This window comes from Aulonocara stuartgranti (assembly GCF_965226115.1).
Source record: "Aulonocara stuartgranti genome assembly, chromosome: 13".
NCBI lineage: Eukaryota > Metazoa > Chordata > Actinopteri > Cichliformes > Cichlidae > Aulonocara > Aulonocara stuartgranti.
In genome coordinates this window covers 28,928,813-28,948,465 of record NC_138949.1, presented here as the reverse complement: position 1 = coordinate 28,948,465, position 19,653 = coordinate 28,928,813, and the positions used below count along the sequence as shown (strand labels likewise).

The window sequence follows — 19,653 nt, the reverse complement described above, 5'->3', positions numbered from 1 at the left end:
AAATCACCACTTATATAAATCAATCTGAAATGATTTGAATAATTAGTTCCTTTTGATGTTGCTGAGCTGGCCGGTGCTTAGCCCCACTTTTTATCTTATTTTTTTGTTTTGTTTTATTAAGAATTTACAGGATTTTTTTATTCGACCTACCTTTATGATAGATTTATTTTGTTTGTCTACTCAGTAATGGCCTCCTTTTTGTTCCAGTGAACAGTTGCTAAGTGAAGGTTCAATACTTGGATCAACTAGAGAGCTACTTAATTGGGAACAGAAAAACAAACGACTGGCTGCGAATCTGCTAAGAAATGTCTAAAAATGTCTGGAACTGTTAAACACACAATCCAATGCTTTTATCAATTTATTATATATATTAGAATAATCACTGATTCAAGTGGTTCATAGTACACTTCATACCCAGGCAAAAACAGGTGGTATAGACTAAAAATGAACTGTGTCATAGCTGTATGTTTTTTCCTTATTTTTATTTTTACAGATAATTGTGTTCATCGTTCTTTCAGTGTCTCTGTATTTTTCTACCCATCTGGTTGTCCATCTGTCATCCACCTATAGTATGTGTGAGCTATGCAAAACTTAATATGTGAATAAGGATGTATTTTTCACGCTACATTTCTTAACAGTCAGTTTTTCATACCTATTCTGTAACTCTCTCTCTTCTTGCAGGAAACCTCCACCAATGTTAGGTGATAGCTATTTGTTGTTTTTTTAAATCAGCAGACTTTTAAACAGGAGTAATGTTGGATTAAAATGGGCAGCTAATCGTGAGGTCTCGAATGTAAGAGATCTGTATTTTAACTGAAGAGTTGTCACTGGGCGTATAATATGTTTTAGACCACAAGAGAAGGAGCAGGTTGGCACTATTGCCATTGGAGAATGAAGTTACAAATGTTGGGAAAGAACAAAACCTTCAAAGTTTGACAGTACAGCACTGTTTTGTAATGTAATAAGTCGTTTTGGTCAGTTTGGTGAGCTATCCGCATAAACGATCTGTAGGCTATATTCTGTAAGTTATAACGAGAAGTTATAGCCTATCTCGGTTCTTTTTTCTTTCATTTGTATTTATTGATATAGCATCATGTATTTTGCAATGAACCCAAAAGGACACTACTCCATAGACTCTGAGAATGGTACATATTTAAAAATAATCTGTAAAAAAACAAAACTGATTGAATTACAGGGGAAGTTCTTTGAAAAGAAACATTGGGAATTTAATGTGTGGAGTCTTTTTAACACACTCCCACATAATGCTAGGTGCTTGTATAATGTTTTTTAATGTAGCGGACAGTCCATGTGAATGTGCAAGGAGAGAGAAAAGTGTAAGGAGGAGATGAATTGGATTTGGTCCAAAATCAATGTCAGCCAGTCTCTGTTCTTTCTTATATTTCAAAAATATCTGTGTTTATGTCTCTTCTTTTTTCCCACTTGTTTCTTTTCTCAGTTTCGTCTGTATTCCCTGCCCTTTGTTCTCCATCATTTGTCTTTTTTCTCATTTCTGATGACAACTGCCGCTCACAATCATACAGGTGGGTTAAGATGACAATGTGGCTGAGTGATCAAATATTAAACACCTTAATACTTCTGATGATGAAGTCTTTTTTTTCTTTTATATTTATTTGAGCAACAGTTTAAAAGATTATTCCTATAACTTGTCTACTATAGAATCACCTTCTGGGATTCTAGTGGTCTTTTTCCCTGCTACAGGGGACACTTGGAGTAATTAAATTAAACTTGAATGAGTACAGAAATCATCAAAACAGTAAATTAAGCAATTGTGTTTTTTAAATATGGTTACAGATGTGTTCAAAAGAAGAATATTAAAAAACATTTTCTGATTAATCTAAAAAGTTGACACATTTAGTTGACTTGAGAGAATAATCAGCTATTTTCTTTTTTTAAACACATGCAATTGTACTAGTGTTCAATTTTTCACATCTGACAATGTAAATTAACAATGTAAGGCCCTGATATCTCATTGTCACAGAATGCTGCTTTAAGGCAACCACTCAAATGTTTTCTGTTTTTTTCTCTTAATCTTTTGGAACAATCATGCTTTCTTTTTCAATAGCTGGGATGAATCTTGCAGCACTAAAGCACTTTAAGGTGGTATTTTTATCCTTTATACTTTATGTAGTATCCAATAAGAAACAGGCAGAAATCATCTTAAAAGGAACTTTGATGCCACAAGAGCCACTAACTATTAGTCTTTCCAGCTCAAAGCAAGGTATTAAACCCCCAGCTGCTAAGCTGGGAGCAGATGAGGAAAGGCTCTCTTCTAGGAATCTTGCAAAAAGATTGTAATTTAATGAATGTGAAACAAGGTGTTTCTAAATCAGAATGCATGCTCAGTGAACCTATCTGGGATACACACAACTTAAATAAGTAATGGTCTTTCTCTCACATCTTATATTGTACCACAGTGATTAGTATGTCAGGCAGATATGCTGCATCTTCTTTAAATGTTATTCAGACTGAGCAGTTTGTGTATTCAAAATACTCAAAAGGTGTAGCTATGCTTTACACCTGCATATCCATCATGTACATTTCCACAGTTCTGCATCTGTATTAGTACAGTAGTAGTAGTACAGTAAATTGATACTACTCTGTTTTATAGTTTCTAAGAACCCCTTTTCTTTTTGCTCACTTCATGTTATAAATAACGTTTTTTCTTAAAATAAGATTGAATTTTTAAAAATATACACTTAGCAATCCATGATCATGAAAAATGTAGATTTTGTTTTAGCATTCTGTGGATTTATTGAAAATCAAAACACTTCATAATCTGCAGTGACACTGAGAGAAATGACACCTTTGATTTCCATTACAAGATTTCACGACAAGATTTGCAGACCTGGATTTTAACACTCTATTGTATTCTTCCTGTCACATTCCTTGAGATTGGAAGCGTGTGCCACATGAAAGTCTCACCGTATATGTTTTTTGAGGTTTAAGTTTAAACTTGGGCTGGGACACTCATGGATGGAAAAAATCTTCAAGTCTTGGTCATAAGTTTTTCTTGAAGGACCTCTCTGCATTTGGATACTTAATTGTTCCCCTGACCTTTGATCAGAACTCCACCTCCCCGCTGTTTGCACCATGCTTCATCTTAGGGATGAACAATGTAACTGAGAATCTTTTCCCCATGTACAAAGTCTCTTAAGTGGCAATGGGTAAACTCCAAGCAGACTGCCATGCGACCTTTACCGTGTGTCGTTCTCGCTTCTTTACCATAAATAACTAATGTGCACCTGGGGATAAGGTTCAGAGCAGGGGCGATTTTAGCCCATTTTTGGGAGTGCTGAAGCACCCCCAAAATGAATCAATTAAAGCACTCCCACAGATTTCTTACTTTTTTTGACTTTTTTTTGACAAGATTTGCTGTTTGTGTGACACACTACTAAAAATATAAAAAGCATACAGTACTTGGTTGAGACGTAACATTTTAACAACAACAGTATAGAAATCCCCCCCTCCTAAAATGGTTTGTTCCAGCTCGCCTCTCCCCTGCTCTGACTCTAGCGCTCTGTCTGCCAGAGTGATGGTGACTGAGCGGAGGTGTAAGTAGTGCCTGGCTTAAAACAGGACATATTAGCTGCATTTAACCTTCAGTTACTCTTTATATAGTTAGGTAGTGTTGAAAACGTGTTTTTCCGACGATGTTTGCTACCCTACAATCCGTCCTGCTCTGTAGTAAATTCAGCGACATTTGACCGTCCTGTTGCTCCCATTGAAATGTATGCAGCCTATTTAAAATCTAAAACTTAAAATTGTTAGTAGCCTACTGTTGTTGCCACTGTCCTGTTTGAAATGGATACTAACTAGCTAACTGACTGAATGCCCATTAACCTTATAACACCTGTTGTGTGTGTGTGTGTGTGTGTGTGTGTGTGTGTGTGTGTGTGTGTGTGTGTGTGTGTGTGTGTGTGTGTGTGTACAGAGAGACAGCCAGGTTCATAATGGATATAAGGAAGTTTTTTCAAAAAAAGGAGCCACATTCAGGTAAAAGTGTAAAATCAAATGATCTGTGAATCAGGAATAATATTGGATAATATTGGATTTTAATATTTATATCTTTTATTAGATGTTCATGTGGTTTGGTTATTTGCCTTTTGGTTGAAAGTACACTGAGAGAGGACTTTTTGTTAGTGATCTTAATAGTATTTTTTCATATTAATTAAATTTTTCATCTAATTGAATACAATCTATTTGTGTATGATTGTCAGTCCGAAGAGGGAGAGAGGAAAGAGGGGAACGTTTTGGAGAAATTACAAGGTCAGGAAGAACCAGGTAAGAAAACAGACAGGGAGCAGTGACAGGCAAAACAGAAACTGTTAAACTGACAGGGAGAAAAAAACCTGATTTTACTCACACAATCTGGAAGTTGTGTTCTCCCTATATTAAAGCTGCTATACAGAATGTGCAAAACAAACTGGGTTGAAACATTTCGACCCTCTTTAACAACATTCCAACATAACATTATAATTGATTGGGGAGATTAAAATTAATGATATGTTTTATGTGGTTCAGCCACAACTCTACTAAAACCTCAGCCAGTAATAGGTAGGCCAACTTTTGGACCGTCCAGTTGTCTATATGACTGCCGCAGTACATACATCACATTTGCACACTATCAGAAAGTGCCAAACGGTGCCCTGGTGGAGTGAGGAGCTGTAAAGAGAAGCAGATGCTCTGTTTATATTCTAAAAATGTTTTAAGTTAGCTTGTTTCAAAAGATTCTGTATACAGCAGCTTTAAATGTTTTCCAAAAGCACACATACACTTATCAGTGTTTCTCAAACTTTTTACAGTGTGTACCACCTGATAAAAAAATGTTAAGCTCTCCTAAGTACCACTATGAAAGCATGAAACTCATAAATCTTACAACACAAAATCAGTATTATTAAATTAGTAAAATTAGCATCTGCAGTAAAGGTTTTTCATACATTTTATACATTCTACCACAGGCAAAGTTGCCTCCATTTTTATAGTTTTTATTAATATTTTGTAATAATTTATTTGTAATAATTTATGCTGTTTGGGAGTGTTTTTGTATGTATCCAAAAAATGTACTTTTTATTTGTTTACTTTTTACTCACTATGAGCATCATTCATTATTCTCCTCCAGTAATTAAGGTTAGGATATGTATTTTTTTTTATTCCAATCCATTCTTTTTTTGCAGCATTTTAATAACCTTTATCATATTTGATGGTTTTGTTACAGACTTTTCAAAAAAGGGTTTTGCATTTCTTTCACAAATGTGGGATTAAATTGTGTTTAAATGTGCAAAACAGTGATGTCATGTTTTGAGATGAGGACCCAGGCACAGAGAGACTTGATGAATTTAAGAATCTTATGATTTAATAAAGAAATTTGCAGACTTGCACAGAGATTAAAATTATGATGACTGATAGCGGAGACGAAGATAACAGACGATGAGGACAGGGAGGAACAGGGGTTTAAATGCACCAAGGAGACATTCAGGGACAACTCGGGACAACTGGAGACATTTAAGGATGCAGGGACTGACAGAGACAGGGAAGACGTCTCATCGTGACGTGTAAAGTTTATCTTGCCTGGCTGGGCAGCTCTCTGGGTGCTCAGCACCCCCAAATCTCTGATCCTAGAATTGCCCCTGGTTCAGAGATACTCAAAGCTCCGATCTGTCCCTCACCACAGTTTCATTGTTAGTGCTACATTTTCTTTAATTTTATTGCATTTTTTTTCTACTACAATTAAATGTGGGATATTAGAGATGCAGGCATATCTTTCTAAACTAAAACACATTCTTTCTGATTTAGTTTGTTCTGTTTGTTTTTCAAAGAGTCAAACTCAAAAATTCAGTTTCCTGATACAACTATACTTCTAAATAATAGACAAGTGTTAGACAAGTAATACTGTTACATGTCATTATAAAGAATTACAAGCTTATGAGCAACATTCTATTTCTTATTTCAGATCAGCGAAGGTGCCTCAGAAATGAATCAACATCAAACTGCTTTTGACATCAAACTTCCATTTTTTTAAACATTTGTTTAATCACTTTGACCTCTGAATGATACAATTATATCAACAACAGTTAGAGTTACTTTGCTTTCACATGTAATCTCTTACACCTGCAAGTTTCTACTTGTCCTATAATATCTCTTTTGGACAATTCTCTGTTTTTCTTTTTGCCTCCTCTTGTATTTTTCTGGCTTTCAATTTGAACGTATGAGGTTTGCCACTGTGGAGCCCAGTGTTGGAAAGACAGCAGTCACAACTTCCTCTGGGGTCTTAACTGAGGCTCAAAAGGTTGGCACAAGCTGGATGACTTATTGAAAATTTTACTGTTTTGGACAGCAATGAGAAGGCAGCTCTTTTTCATTTTTTATAGCTCTTTTAACACACTGTTGCACACATGCAAAAACACACACTTGCTCACACATAAAAAGAGTGAGAGAGGGTGAGATGTTGGATCAAACAGACTCATTTGGCCTTGATACTAAAGAGTCCTCTTATCTTAAAACAGCCATTTAGTGTTAATTAATCCTTTTGACTGAAACCTCCCCCTACAACACATTCTCTTTGGTTGTTAGGCTTTTATGCTTAAAGTGCTCACACCACCTCAGAAAGCCAAATTGGGAAAAAAAAAAATCCCAAAATCTGATTGGACCACCACTGCCTTTCCTCTCTGTATCCATCTGGAACACAGATTAGTTTTTATGTCGTTTTGCTTTCAAACTTAAATGAAATAATATATCAGTGATGAAGGGAATTGTGCACTTTCTCTTCAACTTTGCAGCATTATACTTTAAGCTGCCAAGCTGTAAACCTTTAAGGTAGTTATACCACAGACAAACACATAAATAGCCAACAGAATTAAGTTTTCTCTGTTGGAACAGCAGTTTATCTACAGCTGAGAAGAAGAAGTTGGACAAGTTCATTAGGAAGTCCAGCTCTGTCCTAGGATGCCCCCTCACCCCAGTGCAGGTGGTTGGAGACAGAAGAACTTTGGCAAAAGTGACATCACTTGTGGACAGTGTCTCCCACCCCTGGCATGATGCTGTAGAAGAACTCCAGAGCCCCTTTCAACAACAGACTGCTGGATCCTAGGTGCACAAAGCTTTATCGCAGGTCCTTCTTCCCAGCAGCTGTTAGGCTTTATAACCATCACCACTCCCAACAAACACAATAAGTCGTTTATAGTATAGTAATATTAGTTGTTTATGTCCCTGCTCTTATTTGTACAGTTTTTCCATTTTCTGTTTGTAATAATTTTTTACATTTTTAATAACTTAACAATTGTACAGTATTGTTTTTATTTTTTTTTAATCCGCATGCTCCAACTGTCTGTCACTTTCCTCCTGGAATATCTGAATTTCCCCAATGAGGGACAATAAAGGTAATTTCTATTCTATTCTATTTCCTGGCAGTGCTGCTTCCTTGCTGAAAGCACAAACTGCTCTTCAATAGGTTTCTCTTGCTCTTTCTGTTTTTTGCTTTTGAAACTGTTCACCACACCACCCTGTCTGAAAGGCAGTCTTTCTTTTGTCATTTAGCTTTTTCTTCTATAATTGTCATTGCAGCTTTCATCAAACCCATGCAATCCTTATTGCTTTGACTTAATGTTCTGATGGCCAGCTGGTAAGTTGTTAGACCACTGTTGTTGTCATGATAAAAAGAAATATTCAGCAGTCAATACCCAGAAAAAAACTTACCTTAGCATTTTTTTTTTCAATATCACACAGTTTGCACTTATCATCCCTCAAAAAATACAGCTTTGAGTTTTTAGGCTTGAAGTTAATGTTGTGGTCCCAAGGCTGGTAGTGACACAACAGCAAGTGAGTTTGGCTCAGCATCTCTTGATTCTCTCAAAAGCGTTAAAGGTTAAACCATTATAGGAATAAAGACACATACCATATATTTCTCTTCCTAATTTCCAACTTCCCAAAGCCTTGTATACAATCATAAATAATAATTTGGGTGCTAGTGTTACTCTGTGTCAATGTCTATTGTAGCATATGTTTTCACTTTGAATATTTAAGTTATTTGAAAGTATAAGTAGTTCGCCTCCTACTCCTACTCCTACATTTTGGCTTTTCTGCACCATGTGCTACTGGTTGCCTATCTGTGTTAGGCTGGTGACCTGTCCAGGGTGTACCCAGAGTACCCTGGACAGATCCCTGGGCCTCTATGGGCCTGGCTCTAGGGCGGGACCCTGGTAACCCTATCCTGGGCAGGGTGTACTGTTCCCTTGGTTGTATACTCATATGTGTATATGGAACACCTCACCCAGGAGGCTCCCTGATTTTTCCTGGGCACCTTCTGCATGAGGTGTTCCAGGCATGTCCCATCGGAAGGGAGGTCTGGGCTTCCCTGCTTCGGCTGCTGCCCCTGCAACCTAGCCCTGGATAAGCGGAAGAAGATGGATGGATGGATAAATGGGTTTTTTTTTGTTTTTTTTTAAATAGACTGTTGCAAAGTGGTGTGCAAGGAACCTAAATGCTAGACACTGTAGGCAGAATTCTAATCAAGGAGCAATTTTTTATTGTAACTGATCCAAAAAATAAACAAACAAAAAAACAAATAAAATAAAAACAATGCTAATTTGGGATTAGACATAAAAGGGTAATCTGACACAGGTCAAAACTCCTTACACAACTGGGGAGTACAGACAGAAAGCAAAACTAATGCAGGATATGAAAGACAAATAATCTTCAAGGTTAACCTGCAGGACAAATAAAAGAAAAAAAATAAGGGAATAACTAACACACAGCTGGCAAGAGAACACAGCCGGACCCAAGCACAAACACTGAAAAGACGCAGAGCAAGACTCAAACAAAAATCTCAAAGAAATGACTAAAAATAAGCCTGAACCAAAACACAAAGTGACACAAATTAAGACTAAATAATACCGGAACTCAAACTCATGATATGCTAGACCAAAATAAATCAAAACAGGAATCCCAAAATTTGAACACAAATGTTTTAACTCTAAATAGAACACCCAACATATATAAACAATGAGTCCAAATATATAAACCAAGAATCCAAAACAAGAAAAAATAACTGAATCTTGGGACAGGTGACAGACAGACTTTAAGATTCTCCAGTGCAGCTCCATGAAGTGTTTTCTTTCAGACCTTAATAAAAAGAGAAAAATAAATAAAGCATTGACATAATCAAATCCCCAAAAAGGGTGGGAGTGTTCAAAAAATCAGTTTCACACAAACACAAAGATGTGGCGTTCAGATTCTCTGTCTGACGTTAATATGGAGTGACAATCTAATGATTTTTGAGAGTTCCAGTGCTTCAGGAGTCTTGTACAACTTCACCCAAAGACTTACCGGCTGCAGGTCTGTCAGTCACAGAAAACACACAGAGAACCGGTTCTTTAATCTCAATTTCTTGAACCTTGTGCGGCAACATATTTACTGTCTATGTCCATCCTGCTAAACATCAGTCAAAGAAATGCTTGAATTACAAAGCAGAAACAAATGTGCCTTTTAAAAGGGAATACAACAATGGTTTTCAAACAACCCCTACTACAATAACCATAAAAAAATAGAAAATGAATCTAAGGATGATGCTAATGTGCAGTTTTGGTAGGAAAACGCAGTTTTAAGACTGGACAGAATTAAAATACTCTGTTATTTAGGCATTAAACCCATTAATGATGGAAATTGCGCTAGCATATGTTTGCATCATTTTCTTTTCTTTTTCATTCGACTGATGAGCTCCTATTCCAAGAGTGATATACAAAAACTGCATAGAAATTTGTCCATGTGTGAATGTTCATGGATTTGTGCCATTGCAGGTACTTAGCAAACGTTTTGATACTTTGCAGATGTAGATTTGCCAATCTGTGGGGGCTGTGTGGGATCCCAGTTAGTGGTTTTGACAAGCTTAATATTCTGTGGGGACAAATTTGGGGGGGACCGTTCCCAGAACTCAATCTATCTGCACTGCCTCTCTTCACCTTTCCCGTTTTCTGTTGTTTTCTTTTTCCATTCCTCCCCAAGGACGGTAAAATGTCATACTAACTAGTAGTGTCATTGGGTGGGTTTGTCTAAACAAGTGGTTCGTTACCCTTTCAACCATGATGCAAAGTCAAAATGATTAGCCTTTCGCCAGTGCAACCCAGTTTAAGTGACCCATGAAACGTCCGTGACCTGTTTCAGGATCCTGATATATAGTTTTAGAAATGCTGTCATGCAGGGTGTGTATGTAAAGCTTTAAATATAGCCTCCTACTCTGGGAGCAAGTTTAATGAAAACATTCCCTCGCCATGTTATGACCCAACAGAAACAGACTCACTCTTTTCTTTTAGTTACTGAACCATAAAAAAATCCAGTCAGTGTTTTGTCAAAGTCTGAATCGGTACCAAAAGTGGGCCATGAGAAGATTAAAACCAGCCTTCAAGTTATTGTCTAAAAGTTAATGTCAGAATTCATCCCCTCATGCTATGTTGCAAGACCCTTGGGTTAGCTCATTGAATGCAAGCTAAAGTTTTCCATATGAAACTACTTGGTGAGTCAGCATCCCATAGTAAGCACAGGATAAAAATCAATTCATTTCAATTATGCTTTCTATTTTCCTCAAGGGGGGTGGATGGATGGATTGAATTCCCAAAGCCAACAGTTAACAAAAACTCCAATGCATTCATAAAAGAACATATGGAAAATTAGATTGGCGTCCTTATTTGACCCGTGTTCATAGCCTTCGTTACTCCTTAATTAAATCAAGTCAACACCAGAATTAGAATTAATGTCCGTTCACCACATTCTCAACTCTTAATTTGCTTATTTTTAATGCTCTGTTGTCAAACTAACATCTTATAAGCCGTGTTAGTTAATTTATTTACACTTCAAGAGAAAAAGCTGCTCCTCAGTAACTGACTAAAGTACAAGACCCACGATTCACCCACAGAGACAGGAAGCAGACAAGTTGTTCTCCAAGTCTTTAGATTAAAGAAAGTATTATCATTCCTTTTATTTATACTTATATTATATTTGCATGTATTTACTAAATATATTTAAGTTAGTTTTTACCATGGCTTAAAGTTAAATGGAATTTTGGTCTAAATACCTAAACTGAGGTCCTACAAAACCACTCACATCAAATAAGACAATTTTCTTATATGATGTGAGCGTAAAGATTTCAGCTGTTTAAATCATGACGCCTTTGTATTCTGGGAATAAGGTAATGTCTTATGGCAGATACAATAATGAGTAAGTATATCAGTCCACTTGGAAGTGATTTTAAAGAGATTTTCTCTCTTGCTTTTAATAAACAAATCCAGCAAGTTAACTGAACCTTTGAACGTACCTAACGCACAGTGGACAGTCCACTCAAAACTTTAATCATAGACTGAACAGGATTGAAAAGGTTTTGAAAGACTGGTACTTCGTGTAATGCTTGTCTCAAAAGAAAACATATCTATACACCTCAATATATCACTATATATCATAGCCACATACAGAAAAAAAACAAAGGTGACTTATTGTCTGTTTTGTTTCCTCAATTGGGAAAAAAAAATCTTAGTCTAGTTGAAACTACACCTGTATACCTTCTGAAGGTATTTATAACAGGTAAATGATAATTTAATGTGTAATAGTGCAACTGTTGTGCATTTCTGACTATCCTATAGCTTTATATGCTATACTGCTTTAGATTTCACAGCAATGGTGTCAGTGGAACCATGTGCATTTTTCTGTGTGTGTCCTTGGTGGAATGCTGTTGAGAAATCACAGGAAGAGGTGGAAAGGACATACACAGGCATCTAAATGTGGCACTCAGACACATATGGAGCACATATGCAGCCCATTACTGCTTTTACTGAGTCACTCAGTCCAGCTCATTGCCCAGTGTCAGTCTGTCTCTGTTTCCTGGTTATTTCACCTCACTTTATGATAATTGAGGGGATTATGATGGGTGAATGTGAGATGACATGTCAAGCTGTGTGAATTCTCAGGTAGACTGGAATCAGATTATGTTTTAAATATTGACAGTATATCACCAAATCAGGAATAAAAGCGCTGTTAAGTATAAAACTAAAATGTTTCACTTCTCTCTGTTCTTCTGTTTTGCTTCAATGGGACCTATTCCCATTTTTATTTTATCCATACTACTCCTTTTTCTATTTCTCCTTCTGTTGCCTCTTGTCCTCCTAACCTTGCCAAGAGTAAGTACAGTTTCAGAGACCAAGATTTTTGCTTCAAGCCACAATCATTCTCCTCCTTCGTTATTTAAGACCCTCCTCTACCTCCTTTTAAAGGGTTTTCCCTCAGAACTTCAATATTCTCTTAGCTCCTTGCCTTCCCACCTCCTCCTTCTCCCTGTATCCCCCTCCCCCCAACCCCTGAGACCTTGGACAGTGATGCCGGGTGTATTTAAGAAGGAAGCCGAGGATTTTCCACAAAGCTTCAATCTTGGTCTTTTACAGAGCAGCACCACATGAACACACACCAGGTTGCCGAACCAAGGTTTATAATGGCTTAAAGTGTCCAGAGGAGGCGGGAGTGGATGGCGTGTAAGGGGGATGAGAGAAAAAGTAAAATAAGTGATTCAGACAGAAAGGGACCGACAGGATTGTAGGAAAAAATAAATCAGCGTCTGTCTTTTGTTAGGCTTATTTATAGGCTGAATACTTTGAAAATAACACATGTGTTTTATACTGGAATTTCATTTGCTTGCAGGGTATGTTAGTATTCCATGTCCATAAAAAGCAATTAAGAAAAGAAATGGAAAAGAGGTGAATAACTGGCGAATGGATGGAAATTAAAATGAATAGCAGAGAGTGAAAAAAAGGTTAAATAAAGGACAAAGATGGTGAAAGTGAAGAAAAATAGCAGAAGCAAGAAACTCATAAGAAAGAAAGTCCCCTATTTCCTTCACCCCAGGCTGATCCAGCTGAGCCTAAAACCACACAGCCACGTGGCCACCAAAACCTTCCACTGTGTGCATGTGCATGAGTGTGTGTGTGTGACTTTTATTTATAGCCTGTTAAAATGCACTATATGTGTGCAGATGTTAATGGACCATTTCTACCTTTACAATTTGTCTAGGGGGACTGATTTTTGTGTGTGTGTTTGTGCTTTACAAGTGAGAGCTTTTTTTGTGCCTGGACATCTTTAAACTTACCTAAGTGCAGCCACTTGCTTGTGCATATGTTTTTGTGTCTTGATATTGTATAGCAGGTTTCTAGTGATTGTGCTTTCCCATACATTTAGTATGCATTTTATTTGTGTATGTGCATTTCTTTTTTCCTTTATATGTTTTTACTTTTGTGTAACTCGTGTAGCTCTGTATTCCTGCACATTCTCTCTTGCAACTTGCCACATGTCTCGAGATGTCTCTATCCTACTCTTTTCTACTTTCTCTTTCCCATGATTCCCCAACTGGTCATGGCAGATGGCTGCCCCTCCCTGAGTTCTGCTGGAGGTCTTTGCTAATAAAAGGAAGTTTGTCTTCCCCACTGTTGCCAAATTTGGGCACAGTCACATGAGATTGTTTTTAGTTCTCTCTAGCCTTGAAATGGTTATTGTTGTGATGTATACTAAAAAAAATAAGCTTACCAAATTAAAATGTTATTTCCAGTGCCTCTAGCATCATTTTTCAACATTTTGGGTATTCCTCCAGCACGCTATTTTGCTAGATAAGGATGAGTAACAGCCAACAATAGACTGCATAATGAGGCAGCAGGGTTGGCATTTGGCATGACCACATGACTCCTTACCAGGAGACAGGAGTCTGAGTCCTTTTTTGAATTCAACTTGACATCTCATTTATTGTAGGAAAAGGACTTTGTGCAGGTTAAAATAAAGTCTTTTATGATATTATCTACATATTACAGCTCCATGTCTCACAACAGTGATGAACCAGCAGATCTCATTTTCTTGCGGGATCAAAACATCCAGTTTAGACACTGAAGGTCCTATTGAAGTCTTTCAGACAACCTCGCATATTGAAACTGAAGCTGAAAGGCTACTCAGCTACTCAGCACATTCAAATATAATGGCTCCCACAAAGCAGCAGCATGTGACAATCTGGCAGAGGGAATTAGTTGGTTTACCTCTGTGTGACACGGTGTGATGGCAGTATTTTGGAATATGTTTCTGGAGCAACTTCTACCACATTAAGTATATTACGTCTGTAATACTTGGGCATTAAAACAGATGAACATAAACGTGAGTTGAGAAATTATAATTCCCTGAAACTAAGCATCTAATTTAACAAACCCCCAATCCACAGTTTAGCATCTGTGTTTCTCATATATCTTCTTACGTCTTAGCATCCATTCATTTTTTTTGTTTTTATTTTTTGTTTTATTTTTGAATCTGATCTTAATCTAGCAAGTTTGTAACTGTTGTTTATATTAAAATGGGAAATAAATGCAATTTGGTGTAGGTTTACATTATTTTACTGAAGTAACTAACATTTGTACCCTCCAATTTGGCAAAATATACTAAATCTACTATGAAGATGTACACTACTACAAATTAAGATTTTTTTTTAGGTATGTGTGCTTTCTTGTGAAGCGTTCACATGTCCTGGTAATGCCCTGCCCCCACCGAAGATCACATACAATTGTGTGCAAATCAAAAACTGCTGCAGCCACTTTGACTTTATGAAATAATGTGCATAACTGGCAAGACCAGAGCAAAATCAAGAAATAAAAATGAAGGAATCATTCACATTTGACGCAAGATTGAAAATTACCCAGCTCAGCCATCTTTGAGTCTAAAAAACAATTGTACAACTAACCAAAACTATGTAGAAAGCAGTGTATAACTGCGTTGTACATCCCTGTCTGGATGTGAAAAACATAAACTGACAGCAAGCTTGGAAAAAGCAAAGCAAAAGCAGCCATCCATCCATCCATACATCCTCTTCTGCGTATTCAATTTAGTGTTGCAGTTGAGCCCATCCCAGCTGTCACAGAGCAAAGGGCAGGGTGGACCCTAGATAGTTTACTGTTTTTGGGCACAGAGACAGACAACCATTCATGCTCACATTTAAACTTACGGTCAATTTAGATTCACCAGTTAACCTAAAGTGGATGTCTTTGTGGTTGGCCAGAAAGCCAGAGTACCTGCAGAAAATGCATGCAGACAAAATGCAAACCTAGGACCTTCTTGCTGTGAGATGACAAGTTAAGCTACCTTATGACTCTGCTGCACACAAGTGAAGGCAATTTGGTGGATGACACTGACAAGGTGACCATTGGCTTTGAGGTGCAGGAAGGATACTTGTCCAAAAAACCTGCTGGTTGAGGGAACTCCAGATGTTATCCTGGGAATGCTGCTCTGCGTCATAGAAATCAACAATGTTGTCTTTAAGGATAACACTTAAGCTGCCCGGCAGCACTCAGGAAGGTGCTCAGGAAGCCTGCTTGCCAGTTGACCTGGCTCTGGTCCTGACTGACACATTAGCAGGTTAGATATTGATAATTTGGTTCCAGTAACGGCTGCACCTGCTGCTCTAACCCCAAGCCCTACTTCACCAGCTGGTACCTATGCAGACATTTCTATCAGAAGCATGCACATAGTCATTGCTCAGAGGTTGATACAGTCCATGCAAACAATCCCTCACTAATATGTTTCTGAAGATGTCATCATGAACCAACTCATTGTATCCCTGCTGTTTGAGATTCAGAGAAGTCACTGATGGCAGATAACAATAGCCCATTTTCCATTAGTCAGACCAGCCAATAGGTGGCATGCAGTCTGACAACGTCACATTTTAGTACCTGGTACTATGACCTATTGGAAAACCCTGGAAACTGTGGCAAACCCTGCCAAGTTGGTCCAAGTAGGTACTAATGGAAAAGGGACTAATGAGAAATTTAGACATGTCAGTGATACTGCTCTGGGCCCACCAGGTATACAGGGAGTGCAGAATTATTAGGCAAATGAGTATTTTGTCCACATCATCCTCTTCATGCATGTTGTCTTAATCCAAGCTGTATAGGCTCGAAAGCCTACTACCAATTAAGCATATTAGGTGATGTGCATCTCTGTAATGAGAAGGGGTGTGGTCTAATGACATCAACACCCTATATCAGGTGTGCATAATTATTAGGCAACGTCCTTTCCTTTGGCAAAATGGGTCAAAAGAAGGACTTGACAGGCTCAGAAAAGTCAAAAATAGTGAGATATCTTGCAGAGGGATGCAGCAGTCTCAAAATTGCAAAGCTTCTGAAGCGTGATCATCGAACAATCAAGTGTTTCATTCAAAATAGTCAACAGGGTCGCAAGAAGCGTGTGAAAAAACCAAGGCGCAAAATAACTGCCCATGAACTGAGAAAAATCAAGCGTGCAGCTGCCAAGATGCCACTTGCCACCAGTTTGGCCATATTTCAGAGCTGCAACATCACTGGAGTGCCCAAAAGCACAAGGTGTGCAATACTCAAGGAGACATGGCCAAGGTAAGAAATGCTGAAAGACGACCACCACTGAACAAGACACACAAGCTGAAACGTCAAGACTGGGCCAAGAAATATCTCAAGACTGGTTTTTCTAAGGTTTTATGGACTGATGAAATGAGAGTGAGTCTTGATGGGCCAGATGGATGGGCCCGTGGCTGGATTGGTAAAGGGCAGAGAGCTCCAGTCCGACTCAGACGCCAGCAAGGTGGAGGTGGAGTACTGGTTTGGGCTGGTATCATCAAAGATGAGCTCGTGGGGCCTTTTCGGGTTGAGGATGGAGTCAAGCTCAACTCCCAGTCCTACTGCCAGTTCCTGGGAGACACCTTCTTCAAGCAAAAACAAACTAAAAACTACTTCCAAAAACATTCAGCTTTGATATTAATGAGTTTTTTGGGTTCATTGAGAACATGGTTGTTGTTCAATAATAAAATTATTCCTCAAAAATACAACTTGCCTAATAATTCTGCACTCCCTATAGTGAACAGGGCGGTTGGTGCACAATTGAATTCCCCAAGCACCTGGAGAAAACGCTCACCATGCTGCTTTGATGAGATTTTACTGCAAAGCTAATTGTATATACAAATGTGTATATATATTCTGCATCATTATGTTTGTTTGTTTTTTAATGGCATTATATGGAACAATATCAGTGTATTTTTAATCACGATGTGTATGGTGTGAACAATTTTGAGGTGCTGGAAATCTGACAGTTATGATTCATAGCGTGTATGACTTATTCAGTGGAAAAGTGCCATCATTTTTTTGTAGTACCAAGAAACTTTAAAAAAAAATTTTCCACTCTGTCTTCATGGTCTATTTATTTTAAAGTTTTATGGTCCGAAAGGAAAAAATGTAAAAATGACATTTTGTTCAAAGGAAGTATGTATTGTTGTCTTTTCTATACTTTAGAGAGAAAAAAATATGTATTCATAAAAGGAAATAACAGTTCTTTCAAATGTAACTTTAATGCAGCCAGTAGTGCACAGGTAATAGAGTGGCTTGGTGGTCCTACTGTCACCTCACATCAATGAAGTCCCATGTTCAGGTCCCAGTCCAGGTTCTTTGTGGAGTGTGTGGAGTTTGCATGGTCTCCCATAACTGCCCAGAGGTATGAATGTGTCTGTCTGTGTTCCTGGGGCTTGAACTGTCTGGAGAGATTTTCTGGCTAGAGTATGTTAAGGCTGAATGCTGCTACATTGTGACCATGAACAAAAGTAAGAAAACGCGTGAGATCGAGATGGATGGCTGCAGACCATTTAGAGAATGACCCGAATAACTTCACTGTCAATAAACTTGGAGAATGCGTTTTGTAAATGTACTGCATAGTCTTCTACAGCCCACTGTCTGAGTATCAGTTAAAATACAATAGGGATACAATAAAAGCTTGTGTTATAGGAAAAATGTAACCTATACTCAAGATGAAGGATGTTAAACTGAAACTGTTCTTTGTCAAGTAGAAACTAAAGACAAAATAAGACTCTTTCTTATGGGGATGTTTCATCAGTTTGCCGCTTCAACTAAACAACTACCGACAAACCATTAGGCTTGTGATTAGTTAATTTCCCAAACTTCTGAGTCCCCAGAGTTAGCAAAGTATAAAATTGGAGTGTTTCATTGTCACTAGGGCTGGGTATCGTCACTGATTTCTAGAATCGATTCAATTCCGATTCACAAGGTCCCAAATCGATTCGATCCACGATTCGATTTAATTCGATTCGATTCGATTTAAATCTGGGAAATTTTGACAGTCAGAAGTATAATTCAGATCAGAACATTTACATATTTTTGTATCTATAAAAAGGAAGCTGACACTCGCAAGACTTTATCCAAGGTGTGAGCATCACAGCAGATGCCTTTGTGTCAAAGTAGCTGAGGATAAAACACAGAAAAACATGAAGGTTTTCCTGGCCTGGGATTTTATAAAAATATTCTGCAGTACATCAAAAACGAAAGAAAACCATTAATTAATGAACATTACCTCTGACGTTACAGCGGTTTTATTAGACACACGGCTAAGCATTTTGCATTTTGAATAATATTAAAAAGTTTAAATTTGTTCAGTATTGAACAGCAGAAATGAGGTTTTCTTTTCGGAAGAATGTAAAAGGGAAAAAAACAGCGGCCGACAGCGCTGTAAACAACAGTAGACTTGTGCGTAACAAGCAAGCGAATAATGAAGAAAGCGAAACTGTTCGAGAGAGAGGGGGGGGGGGGGGGGGGGGGAGAGAGGGAGAGAGAGAGAGCTGCGCATCGCAATGGAAGCAAAACAGTAAAAGAGTGAATTCATGACAATGTTTATGTGAAGCGTTTGGATCTTCTTTTGCTGCTGGTTCGGTCAATATTGTTTGGAGAGAGATCAAACTAACAGCTTTAGAATCAGCGTATAAAGGGCGTGAACACAAAGCGCGGACCCGGATCAGCGAGCTGTCGGCTTTCAGCCCCGACTGTGAGAAAGGCGACATCTAACTGATTCTGATCCGCGGGTTGCGCTGTGTGTTTAAGTCTATGTGCAGAATCCCTGTACCTGCTCTCATTTACTGTTTGGTGGTTCTTGAAATTTTGTGAGATGTCACCAGAGATTCTGGCATTTCGGACAAAATAAATTTATATTAAAAAATCGATTCAGGATTTTAATGAATCGATTTTACATTATCCAAGCCAGAATCGATTTTAATCGATGAATCGATTATAAAAACCCACCCCTAATTGTCACCTTTTAACATCCTTATTTGTGTCCCTTTGCATTGCTCTCTGCTATATATATATATATATATATATATATATATATATATATATATATATATATATATATATATATTAGGGGTGCAATGATATTCGTATCGATATTGAACCGTTCATACAGTGCTTTCGGTTCAGTACGCATATGTATCGAACAATACAATTTTTTTCAATTTTTTTTTTTTTTGTGTCCCGTTTGGATCTATAGCCATCAGAATTGTTGTCTTGAGGCCAAGAAAGATGCCAAGAGGATTTATTTTAAGTGGATCATCATATTGGTCCATTTGATTGACCTTTATTATAATTATGAATTTATTTTATTTTCAGTTGCAAACGGGACAGACATGACTGTGGGATAGGACAGGGGGAAAGAATGAAAGAAAGAGGGGGAGAGAAAGAAAGAAAACCAAAGGGGAGAAAAAAAAAGAACAATACAAAATTTGTAATTTATTTTATCAACTTTCCTTCTGACGATGCTGTCTGTGTTGAC

At 37.7% G+C, this 19,653-nt stretch overlaps 1 long non-coding RNA gene across 1 annotated transcript; it reads left to right on the top strand.

The window, feature by feature from the left end:
* The first annotated feature begins 3,878 nt into the window (after positions 1-3,878).
* LOC309721046 lies at positions 3,879-7,403 on the top strand. The gene is made up of 3 exons (XR_014280639.1): positions 3,879-4,014; positions 4,239-4,302; positions 5,972-7,403. It is a non-coding gene; the product is annotated as an uncharacterized lncRNA (long non-coding RNA).
* The last annotated feature ends 12,250 nt before the right edge of the window (positions 7,404-19,653 follow it).